At 39.5% G+C, this 12,424-nt stretch overlaps 1 protein-coding gene across 3 annotated transcripts in view; it reads left to right on the forward strand.

Annotated features, from left to right (window-relative positions):
* Nucleotides 1-12,424, forward strand: part of JAML (junction adhesion molecule like) — a 42,552-nt gene that overhangs the window by 6,948 nt on the left and 23,180 nt on the right. Inside the window, exon 1 of one of the 3 annotated variants that reach the window (XM_027082181.1) lies at nt 3-2,769. The exons of 1 other annotated variant lie outside the window; for it this stretch is intronic. The gene's annotated coding sequence lies outside the window, so the exon portion shown is untranslated. Of the gene's footprint in view, nt 1-2; nt 2,770-12,246; nt 12,272-12,424 lie in introns of those variants that run through there. One more of the 3 variants, XM_027082184.1, reaches the window with a different exon arrangement.

Below are 12,424 nucleotides of genomic sequence, written 5' to 3' on the forward strand. Positions count from 1 at the left end.
CGCACTGCAACGAAGAGCAGCCCCCACTCGCTGCAACTAGAGAAAGCCCAGCAACGAAGACCCGACGCAGCCAAAAATAAAAATAAATTAAAAAAAAATGTATGACATATCAGGAAGGGTTGACTGTGCAGTCCTCTGTAATAGAGGGATGGAGTTCACTTCTTAATTATGAGAGACAAAAATTATCCTCTCTTCCCATCTTTGATTTTTTAACAAGGTAGCCCGTTTCCATGATTTTTTGCTAGGTGGCTCAGGAGGTTTCCATATTATAGCATAATATACTGTATGCTGTGCAAAAATCACTTTTATATTTTTTTGCTAAGCCCTATTTTTAAAAATTTGGGTTATTCTCATAGATTTGGCCTGGCCTCTTTTGTTAATCTAGTCCATCGATTAGAGAGTCTGATTAGTTAATAGATGTTATGATTTACCTCTGGTCATATAAAGAAGAAGAGGCAAAGGCGAGATTGGCAGTCTACATTTCCAGTGGTTAAATCTCACAGTCTTGGGCTACTTGTTAAGTACGTGGATGTCTAGGGCCAATCTAGTGAGACAATCTGACACCTCAACACAGAGAGGAAAACAATTTGAGCAATGAAAGTAAATAATTTGGGCTCTAGGACATTTGAAGATAGAGATCTAGCTGTGAGGTAGAATTTTTGTGGGTCCTCATTTCTTTGAGAAAGAGATGATGTTATAGGAACCCAGGTAAAGTCACATCCCATTGAATAAAGAACGAGTTTTGGCTGAGTTTTCTTGTAATTTCTTTTCAGGCATGTTATGAGGATTAATGCAGTGGGATATGTTTATCACAGTCTTAGGGCTGCTCTCAGTTTCCTTCTTCAGTCCTTATATTGAGGTCTGGGTTACAGCTTTTTTTCTTCAAAGGAGCACAAAGCAGTGTTGGGACACATGCATTTTAAGGATGGAAGGAAGATTAAGTTTTTTCTTTTTTTAACTTACTGTTTTAATATCTTCTAATATCTTTAATATCTTCTGTTTAATATCTTCTATTTTTCTTTTTGCTGCTCCATGAGTTCTTATCACATTCTATGGAGACCAGCCTTGTCTAGAAAGGGAATTGAATTCTGAAAGCTTCAGAGAGGCTTAAAAGCCTTTCAGAATTTTTCTTTGCCTGCTGAAGTCTTTACTTGTGGTTACATTACTTTATGAGTTTTGTCCATTGAACTCTTAATTCTGTTACCAAATGTGAACTTATAAAATGCTTTGTGTTTCCCATGTGGCCTGTTACCTCAAGCTTCTTGGGGGCACATTCTCTGCAGCTCTCAAACTGGACTCTGGTGCTTCATGAGGGGATGTTGCACATCCTTGTTTAGAAAAAATTCTGGCGGCCAAATCCTGAATCTGAATATTCTTGTGTGTCACTCAGTTATGGTTCCAAAGGGGACCTGTAAGAAGACCAGTAGGGCATGGACCAACACTCTCATTTAATTGCACAATTTAGAACTTTGCTGCAAGACGAGGCAGCTCCAACCCTTTGACTCCAGTGTTGGACTGTTAACTGCTGCATTTCACTGTGTTTGTTGTTTGTTTGTTTGTTTTTGTAGGAGGGTATGCACTATTGGGTCATGCACACAGACGTGTAACTCTTGAGACCTTTACCACATCATAGTTAATAAACTTCTTTGCACTTTCTGGCTACTTTTTGGTGTATATCTACATATTAGATGAGAGCTGTCCTGTTAAAGAGAAGGGGGGTGGTTTGTGGTTTTCAGCATCAAGTAACCATTCATGACTGAGCCGTACCCCAGCAAGAATCTGCATAGATTCCAAGGGGTGCTGCAGCCAGCTCACACCATAAGAGCTGATTGTTAAATTTTTAGGAATTTTGCAGGCCAATTGTTAAAGTGTTGGTAGCTTGAAATAGGCCATGGTGGGGGTATTTACTCAATTGCTGGCTTATCAGCACACCAGTTTTCAAGAACCATGTAGCATAGCCCTGGTAAAGAGCAAGCATTCAACAGCTTTTCAAATGATACAGGACAAGTTCCAAAAAACAAGTATGCCCATGTGTGAGGCAAGCCAGTGCAGGCAAGGTTGAAGGAGCATACACTGAGAACACTTATTTTCAAGTGGCAACTTAAAAGCAAAAGATACCTCAACGTGAAGAAGCTTTGAGTTTTTATCTAGTCACCCACAGTATTCTCTGGGGGAATAAGATGCTTGTTGTATTCTAGAAATGCTGATATCACATGGTCAGTGGAAACTGACATGCCTAGGTGGTGAGTTGGAGGACTGGGCAGGCACATCTTTGGAAGCAGGGATTGAGTGATTGGCTATATTGCCCCTCTGTGTTGAGAGAAAAAAAATGAAAGGTTGCTATATTTTAGATACAGAGCAAAATGTTTTGTGTTAATCTTAAATTTATTTTGTTTGCAAGAGGCTGATTTCTTTCTCAGCATGTTTGCCTGGGACCGTTTGAGATCCCACCCTTGGAGAGTTTGTAATCTAGAAGGGGAGATGACACCTGCAGAGGTCTGGAACATGAGGCTCTCCTCAGTAAGGTGAATTTGTTACCTCATTTTAGACTGAAAGTGTAAATAACAAGTGGGTAATAGGCCAGATGACTGAAACAAGAACCTTGATTTAAAGGTTCCTGTTTGTGTCTCTGCAGCCAACTCAGAATGCACGCATTGGTTTGCTCTGAGCTTGAACTTCTGTGCAGGCAGAAGTGTCTTCAGTTGGACTTGGCAATTGCAGTTGTGGGAGAGCTCAGTGCATTGCTTCTCCTGGCATTCCTCATCTTGGGTAAGCAGTTTCTTTGTATTTCTTAAACAGTGACTTGAACTCTTCTCACTCAGAAGAAGGCTGGTTCTAAAAGTATTCATTTAATGGCAATCCTTTTGGATTGTGAGGCCACAATCCCAGAGCTGTCAATTTCTGCAGGAGGACTGCCATAAGGTAGTCTAATGCGGACACGTTTCCTTTCTGTAGTGTAGAGTAACTTGTGTTAAGATGCTCAGAGAAAAAAGGAGTAAGGTTTGCTCTTAATAAAAGAGTAAATGATAATGATAATGATGATGATGGTGATAAGGCTTTAGCTTTTTTTTTTTTAACATCTTTATTGGAGTATAATTGCCTTACAATGGTGTGTTAGTTTCTGCTTTATAACAAAGTGAATCAGCTATACATATACGTATATCCCCATATCTCCTCCCTCTTCTGTCTCCCTCCCATCCTCCCTATCCCACCCCTCTAGGTGGTCACAAAGCACCGAGCTGATCTCCCTGTGCTATGTGTCTGCTTCCCACTAGCTTTCTATTTTACGTTGGGTAGTGTATATATGTCCATGCCACTCTCTCACTTCGTCCTAGCTTATCCTTCCCACTCCCCGTGTCCTCAATTCCATTCTCTATGTCTGCGCCTTTATTCCTGTCCTGCCCCTAAGTTCTTCAGAACAATTTTTTTTTTTTAGATTCCATATATATGTGTTAGCACACAGTATTTGTTTTTCTCTTTTTGACTTACTTCACTCTGTATGACAGACTCTAGGTCCATCCACCTCACTACAAATATCTCAATTTCATTTCTTTTTATGGCTGAATAATATTCCATTGTATATATGTGCCACATATTTATCCATTCATCTGTCGATGGACACTTAGGTTGCTTCCATGTACTGGCTATTGTAAATAGAGCTGCAGTGAACATTGTGGTACATGTGTCTTTTTGAATTATGGTTTTCTCAGGGTATATGCCCAGTACTGGGATTGCTGGGTCATATGGTATTCTATTTTTAGTGTTTTAAGGAACTTCCATACTGTCCTCCATAGTGGCTGTATCAGTTTACATTCCCACCAACAGTGCAAGAGGGTTCCCTTTTCTTCACACCCTCTCCAGCATTTATTGTTTGTAGATTTTTTGATGATGGCCATTCTGACTGGTGTGAGGTGATACCTCATTGTAGTTTTGATTTGCATTTCTCTAATGATTAGTGATGTTGAGCATCCTTTCATGTGTTTGTTGGCCATCTGTATATCTTCTTTGGAGAAATGTCTCTTTAGGTCTTCTGCCCATTTTTGGATTGGATTGTTTGTTTTTTTACTATTGAGCTGCATGGGCTGCTTGTATATTTTGGAGAGTAATCCTTCGTCAGTTGCTTCATTTGCAAATCTTTTCTCCCACTCTGAGGGTTGTCTTTTTGTCTTGTTTATGGTTGCCTTTGTTGTGCAAAAGATTTTAAGTTTCATTAGGTCCCATTTGTTTATTTTTGTTTTTATTTCCATTTCTCTAGGAGGTGGGTCAAAAAGAATCTTGCTGTGATTTATGTCATAGAGTGTTCTGCCTATGTTTTCCTCTAAGAGTTTCATAGTCTCTGGCCCTACACTTAGGACTTTAATCCATTTTGAGTTTATTTTTGTGTATGGTGTTAAGGAGTGTTCTAATTTCATTCTTTTACATGTAGCTGCCCAGTTTTCCCAGCACCACTTATTGAAGAGGCTGTCTTTTCTCCATTGTATATTTTTGCCTCCTTTATCAAAAATAAGGTGACTATATGTGCATGGGTTTATCTCTGGGCTTTCTATCCTGTTCCATTGATCTATATTTCTGTTTTTGTGCCAGTACCATAATGTCTTGATTACTGTAGCTTTGTAGCATAGTCTGAAGTCCAGAAGCCTGATTCCTCCAGCTCCGTTTTTCTTTCTCAAGATTGCTTTGGCTATCTGGGGTCTTTTGTGTTTCCGTACAAATTGTGAAATTTTTTGTTTTAGTTCTTTGAAAAAAGCCAGTGGTAGTTTGATAGGGATTGCATTGAATCTGTAGATTGCTTTGGGCAGTACAGTCATTTTCACAATGTTGATTCTTCCAATCCAAGAAAGTGGTATATCTCTCCATCTGTATGTATCATCTTTAATTTCTTTCATCAGTGTCTTATAGTTTTCTGCATATAGGTCTTTTGTCTCCTTAGGTAGGTTTATTCCTAGGTATTTTATTCTTTTTGTTGTAGTGGTAAATGGGAGTGTTTCCTTAATTTATCTTTCATCATTAGTTTATAGGGATGCAAGAGATTTCTGTGCATTAATTTTGTATCCTGCTACTTTACCAAATTCATTGATTAGCTCTAGTAGTTTCCTGGTAGCATCTTTAGGATTCTCTATGTATAGTATCATGTCATCTGTGAACAGTGGCAGGTTTGCTTCTTCTTTTCTGATTCCTTTTATTTCTCTTTCTTCTCTGATTGCTGTGGCTAAAACTTCCAAAACTATGTTGAATAATAGTGGTGAGAGTGGACATCCTTGTCTTGTTCCTGATCTTAGAGGAAATGGTTTCAGTTTTTCACCATTGAGAACAATGTTGGCTGTGGGTTTGTCATATATGGCCTTTATTATGTTGAGGTAAGTTCCCTCTATGCCTACTTCCTGGAGGGTTTTTATCATAAATGGGTGTTGAATTTTGTCAAAAGCTTTTTCTGTATCTATTGAGATGATCATATGGTTTTTCTCCTTCAATTTGTTAATATGGCTTATCACATTGATTGATTTGTGTATATTGAAGAATCCTTGTATTCCTGGGATAAACCTCACTTGATCATGGTGTATGATCCTTTTAATGTGCTTTTGGATTCTGTTTGCTAGTATTTTGTTGAGGATTTTTGCATCTATGTTCATCAGTGATATTGGCCTGTAGTTTTCTTTCTTTGTGACATCTTTGTCTGGCTTTGGTATCAGGGTGATGGTGACCTGGTAGAATGAGTTTGGGAGTGTTCCTCCCTCTGCTATATTTTGGAAGAGGTTGAGAAGGATAGGTGTTAGCTCCTCTCTAAATGTTTGATAGAATTTGCCTGTGAAGCCATCTGGTCCTGAACTTTTGTTTTTTGGAAGGTTTTTATTCACAGCCTCAATTTCAGGGCTTATGATTGGTCTGTTTATATTTTCTATTTCTTCCTGGTTCAGTCTCGGAAGGTTGTGCCTGTCTAAGAATTTGTCCATTTCTTCCAGGTTGTCCATTTTATTGGCATATAGCTGCTTGTAGTAATCTCTCATGATCCTTTGTGTTTCTGCAGTGTCAGTTGTTACTTCTCCTTTTTCATTTCTAATTCCATTGATTTGAGTCTTCTTCCTTTTTTTCTTGATGAGTCTGGCTAGTGGTTTATCAATTTTGTTTATCTTCTCAAAGAACCAGCTTTTAGTTTTATTGATCATAGCTATTGTTTCCTTCATTTCTTTTTCATTTATTTCTGATCTGATCTTATGATTTCTTTCCTTTTGCTAACTTTGGGTTTTTTTGTTCTTCTTTCTCTAATTGTTTTAGGTGTAAGGTTAGGTTGTCTATTTGAGATGTTTGTTGTTTCTTGAGGTAGGATTGTATTGCTATAAACTTCCCTCTTCGAACTACTTTTGCTGCATCCCAAAGGTTTTGGGTCATCGTGTTTTCATTGTCATTTGTTTCTAGGTATTTTTTGATTTCCCCTTTGATTTCTTCAGTGATCTCTTGGTTATTTACTAGTGTATTGTTTAGCCTCCATATGTTTTGTATTTTTTACAGATTTTTTTCCTGTAATTGATGTTTAGTCTCATAGCATTGTGGTCGGATAAGATACTTGATACAATTTCAATTTTCTTAAATTTACCAAGGCTTGATTTGTGACCCAAGATATGATCTATCCTGGAGAATGTTCCATGAGCACCTGAGAAGAAAGTGTATTCTGTTGTTTTTGGATGGAATGTCCTTTAAATATCAATTAAGTCCATCTTGTTTAATGTATCATTTAAAGCTTGTGTTTCCTTATTTATTTTCATTTTGGATGATCTGTCCATTGGTGAAAGTGGGGTGTTAAAGTCCCCTCCTATGATTGTGTTACTGTCAGTTTCCCCTTTTATGGCTGTTAGCATTTGCCTTAAGTATTGAGGTGCTCCTATGTTGGGTGCATAAATATTTACAATTGTTATATTTTCTTCTTGGATTGATCCCTTGATCATTATGTAGTGTCCTTCTTTGTCCCTTGTGAAGACTATTTTGTCTGATACGAAATTTGCTATTCCAGCTTTCTTTTGATTTCCATTTGCATGGAATATCTTTTTCCATCCCCTCACTTTCTGTCTGTATGTGTCCCTAGGTCTGAAGTGGGTCTCTTGTAGACAGCATATATACAGGTCTTGTTTTTGTATCCATTCAGCCAGTCTTTTGGCTGGAGCATTTAATCCATTTACATTTAAGGTAATTATCAATATGTATGTTCCTATTACCATTTTCTTAATTGTTTTGTGTTTGTTATTGTAGGTCTTTTCCTTATCTTGTGTTTCCTGCCTAGAGTAGTTCCTTTAGCATTTGTTGTAGAGCTGGTTTGGTGGTGCTGAATTCTCTTAGCTTTTGCTTGTCTGTAAAGATTTTAATTTCTCCATGGAATCTGAATGAGATCCTTGCTGAGTAGAGTAATCTTGGATGTAGGTTTTTCTCTTTTATCACTTTAAATATGTCCTGCCAGTCCCTTTTGGCTTGCAGGGTTTCTGCTGAAAGATCAGCTGTTAACCTTATGGGGATTCCCCTGTTTGTTATTTGTTGCTTTTCCCTTGCTGCTTTTAATATTTTTTCTTTGTATTTGATTTTTGATAGTTTGATTAGTATGTGTCTTGGCATGTTTCTCCTTGGATTTATCCTGTATGGGACTCTCTGCACTTCCTGGACTTGATTGACTATTTCCTTTCCCATATTAGGGAGGTTTTCAACTATAATGTCTTCAAATATTTTCTCAGTCCCTTTCTTTTTCTCTTCTTCTTCTGGTACTCCTGTAGTTTGAATTTTGGTGTATTTAATGTTGTCCCAGAGGTCACTGAAACTGTCCTCAATTCTTATCATTCTTTTTTCTTTATTCTGCTCTGTGGTAGTTATTTCCACTATTTTACCTTCCAGGTCACTTATCCATTCTTCTGCCTCAGTTATTCTGCTATTGATTCCTTCTAGAGAATTTTTAATTTCATTTATTGTGTTGTTCATCATTGTTTGTTTGCTCTTTAGTTCTTCTAGGTCCTTGTTAACTGTTTCTTGTATTTTCTCCATTCTGTTTCCAAGATTTTGGATCATCTTTACTATCATTACTCTGAATTCTTTTCCAGGTACACTGCCTCTTTCCTCTTCATTTGTTTGGTCTGGTGGGGTTTTACCTTGCTCCTTCATCTGCTGTGTGTTCCTCTGTCTTCTCATTTTGCTTAGCTTACTGTGTTTGGGGTCTCCTTTTCCCAGGATGCAGGTTCGTAGTTCCCGTTGTTTTTGTTGTCTTCCCCCAGTGGGTAAGCTTGGTTCAGTGGGTTGTGTAGGCCTCCTGGTGGAGGGGACTGGTGCCTGTGTTCTGCTGGATGACACAGGATCTTGTCTTTCTGGTGGGCAAGACTGCATCCGGTGGTGTCTTTTGGGGTGTCTGTGACCTTATTATGATTTTAGGCAGCCTCTCTGATAATGGGTGAGGTTGTGTTCCTGTGTTGCTATTTGTTTGGCATAGGATGTCCAGCACTATAGCTTGCTGGTCATTGAGTGGAGCTGGGTCTTAGAGTTGAGATGGAGATCTCTGAGAGAGCTTCCGCTGTTTGATATTACGTGGAGCCGGGAGGTCTCTGGTGGACCAGTGTCCTGAACTTGGCTCTCCCACCTCAGAGGCACAGGCCTGACACCCGATCAGAGCACAAAGACTCTGTCAGCCACACGGCTCTAGTTACAAACAATGAAGCAGGGCAGTCAGGCAGTTTAACACAGCTTGAGTTCAGCAACCACCTTACACTACGATCTTCATTCAAATCTCAAAATGAACTCACATCAGATTTGTCCTTAGTCAGCAGAAGACTCTCAAACTCAACTGTGTTGCTTCCTCCTTCTTACACGTTTTCTCACATCACATCTTAGTTTATCACCTGCTCTACGTATCTTTAAATGGTTCCTACTCCTTCTTCAAGGCTTTAGCTTTTAAGTTGCTTGTGGCTTCGGGTAGAGCTGTGACTAGCTGTCCTTGGACTCATGGCAGAACTCTTCCTGCACTGTTTCTCTTCTCCCCGTCCTAGACAGGCCAATATTTAACCTTAAGAAGTCAGGAAGTTAAACCTCCCTAGAGAGCTAGGCTGTTGTCTATACTTGCCACACCCTCTGCATAGCCCTGATCTCAGGAAAGATGAAGTAGGATGGTTTAGATAGAGCCCATTCTAAAGGAGAGAGCAAGAGTAATGACTCTCAAGGTCCCCTTCAAGTACAAGGTTGACCGATGTAACTGAGACTGTATTATAAGAAGCCATGTAACCTACCAGTCTGTACTAAATGGTCTTGGAAGGAAAAACAAGGATGCATTTTAAGAGGTTCATGCCTCAGAGTGGTTATGTGGACTCGTATACCTAAAAACATCCAAAATCCTGGAGGTACACAGTGATGTGTAAATTGAGGGGACTTAGCCTTGCAGGTAGAGCAGCTGTCTGAGTGAGGGAGGGCAGTGAGGTTGTCTGTGTGCTCAGTGGTTGCTTGTCCTCACTAGGGGCAAATGCTTTGACTGAGAGAGAGAATGCCTCTCCCTTATTTTGTCTTGTAATATTGTAATATTTGGGGGTCATTTCCACATCCTGTGTTGTAGTCTCATTGTCATGAGTCTCTTTTCTGAAGATCTTTTTTTCTGTTATAATTGTGCCAAGGACAACAATTCCCCTACACTGGGGAAAAGGGGGTCCTGATACTTACAACTCCCCAGGAGTGATAGAAAGTATTTGCCAAGAGTTATATTGTGAAAGAGCCATAAGCTCAGGTCCAAACATTTGGCCAACATGTGAGATAATTTACTATGCAGAATTATCTCAAGAACATGCTGGTGAAGAGATAAGTCAGTATCCGGGAAAGGAAGCAGGCTAAGTTGAGGATTCAATTGGAGTCTATCAAGGTGCTGAAGGTGCATCTGAATGCTTTGGTTAGATTTTTAGAGACTGAGATTAATATATATATATACTGAATTATATATCTGAATGATAAAATTCTGAACTATTATATATGTGTGTGTAATATCTATCTATCTGTATTATATGATAGGAATTTCTGAATATTTGCCAACTAACTAGGAATCTTCAAATTTGACTAGTGTTCTTGGCCTGGTTAGGTGTTATTAATTCATCTGATGAGTGGTCCCTGGGCTCCCACTCTGCGTCTTACTCTGCGCTGGTGTTGGAGATGCACTGGCCCATAGCCACAGCTCTTGGCCTCGTGGGGGTGAGGGTGGAGAGCAAGACTTTAATCAAACAAGCATATAAGTAAATAGATAATTAGAAGTTGTGACAAATGCCCTAAAAGAAAGAGAAATGGTACTATTAAAACATGTGGCTAGGGTCTTCCCTCGGAAGGGTGGTTCAGGAGAGGTTTTCCTGAGGAAATTACATTTAATTTGAGATATGAAAGATGAACAGGAGTTAACTAGGGCAAGGGGATGGGAAAAGCATTCAGTCAGGGGGAGCAGATTAATCTTGTTTTGGTAAATGAAGTTCAGGGAAGCTTTGCTGTAAAACATTGATTACTTTCACGCACATGGAAGAGCAGTACAGGCTAGTAAAGAGACAGGCTCTGATCCAGAATGCCCGGGTTTGAATCCTGTCCTACCACTTGCTCTGTGTTATTAGGCAAGTCACTTCACCAATCCGTGCCTCAGTTTCCTCATTTGTAAAACCTCATAGGGGGTTGTGAGAATTAAATTGGTTAATGCGCAGAGCGCTCAGACAGTGCCTGGCATATAACCTTCTCTAGTCTATTGAGTATCCACTACTGATTTCTAGTGTGGTGCTATATTAACTAGGGGGAAAAAGTCTGACCCTTTAATGTTAAAAATGAGGCCTGGGGAGACTGAGTGGTTTCCCAAATATCAAAGAATTAGTTAATGGAATGTCTGATCTAGGAAGATAATTTTTTAAAAACTTAATGCTTTTTATGTTAAATCATTGCTTCTCTATGCATTCACACAGAGTTCTAGTGGTGCACTTGAGTACTTAAGACTGAAAATGGGTATCTTCTATTTATCAGATTTTTGCACACTTCTTAGAATTTGTTTGAAAATGGTTTGGGTGTGGCTCTGTGTGTCTTGAGGTTGGTGACTAGATTCAGAGTCTTTTTGGGGTCTCCGGTTTCCTCTTAGAAGAGAGTGGTGCATTTGCACGATGTCTAAGTTGATTTCAGTTTGATGGTTGTATTGGCAGCTGTCAGCACTTGTCCAGTATATGCCAGGCACTTCACTGATACTGTAACATGGGCGTGGGACACTCATAAATGAGACGCACATGGTCCTGCCCCTGAGAGTATAGATAACTCTACACTGTAATCAATGATTACTCCTCCATGCAAATGGCGCACTGCTTTGGGGAATATATGAGAGCTGTTTGCTGGGCAGTGAAGGGAGCACAACCAACTCCCTGGAGAAGAATTCATCCAGAACACAACAGGGATCTTAGATATCTGAGATATGATGAATTAAAGTTATGATATAAAGGAAGCCCTTTATCATGCTCACCCATGTATGCGTAGGGTAAGGCATGTGTCATGCAGCAGGAATAAAGCTGTGGCTATCCTGAGAGCTTGTATTTTCATTAGAAGTACTCATATTTGGGGAAATTTAATGTGACTTTTGGTAATCTGAGTCAGTGTAATTGTTATCTACATTGTAGTGGAATTCAAGAACTGAAACTTAAGAAGTTTCCAGTTCATTCTGATTCATCATTTGCCGTTCTTGTAAAGGTAGATTCTCAGAACCCAAAATCTCCTCTAAGGCTACAAACTCTGTTTCCTATCTGACTTTTAGGCTATAAAAATAGGATCTCATGTGGTAATGCTTTCTGTTTTTCAAAGCACTGTTATCTGCATTATCACATTTGATCCTTGTGTCGTTATCCCCATGTTATAGGCGAGGAAACTGAGGTTCAGCAAGGTCAATGGACTTTCTGCATAAGTGAGACCTAGGTAGGGCCACCTTAAACAGTTTGACCCTGATTTTTCAGATGGAGGACTTTGTTGATTAGAATACAGGTAAGAAATCTCTTACTGTGCTGTAGAGCCTGCAAACCACAACTACTGAGCCTCTGCGCCACAACTACTGAAGTCTGCACACCTAGAGCCCATGCTCCGCAACAAGAGAAGCCACCGCAATAAGAAGCCCGCGCACCGCAACGAAGAGTAGCCCCCGCTCACCACGACTAGAGAAAGCCCGTGCACAGCAACGAATACCCAATGCAGCCAGAAAGAAAGAAAGACAGACAGACAAAACAGCAAACATCAAACAGACAAATTATTAAAAAACAAAATCTCTTAGGTAATCATTTTTTATACATTAAAATGGCCACCATACGTGCTGGACTTCCAGCAGAGCTGGGTAGGGTACTATGATGTTAATACACAAAGAAGACCTTTCCTCCTAGCATATTCTGAGGTGGAATTACTCCAAGATGTTAGGGGTGCAGGGATC

This window comes from Aethalodelphis obliquidens, unplaced genomic scaffold, assembly GCF_003676395.1.
Source record: "Aethalodelphis obliquidens isolate GAN/ISIS:26980383/991018 unplaced genomic scaffold, ASM367639v1 scaffold46, whole genome shotgun sequence".
In the NCBI taxonomy this organism is placed as follows: domain Eukaryota; kingdom Metazoa; phylum Chordata; class Mammalia; order Artiodactyla; family Delphinidae; genus Aethalodelphis; species Aethalodelphis obliquidens.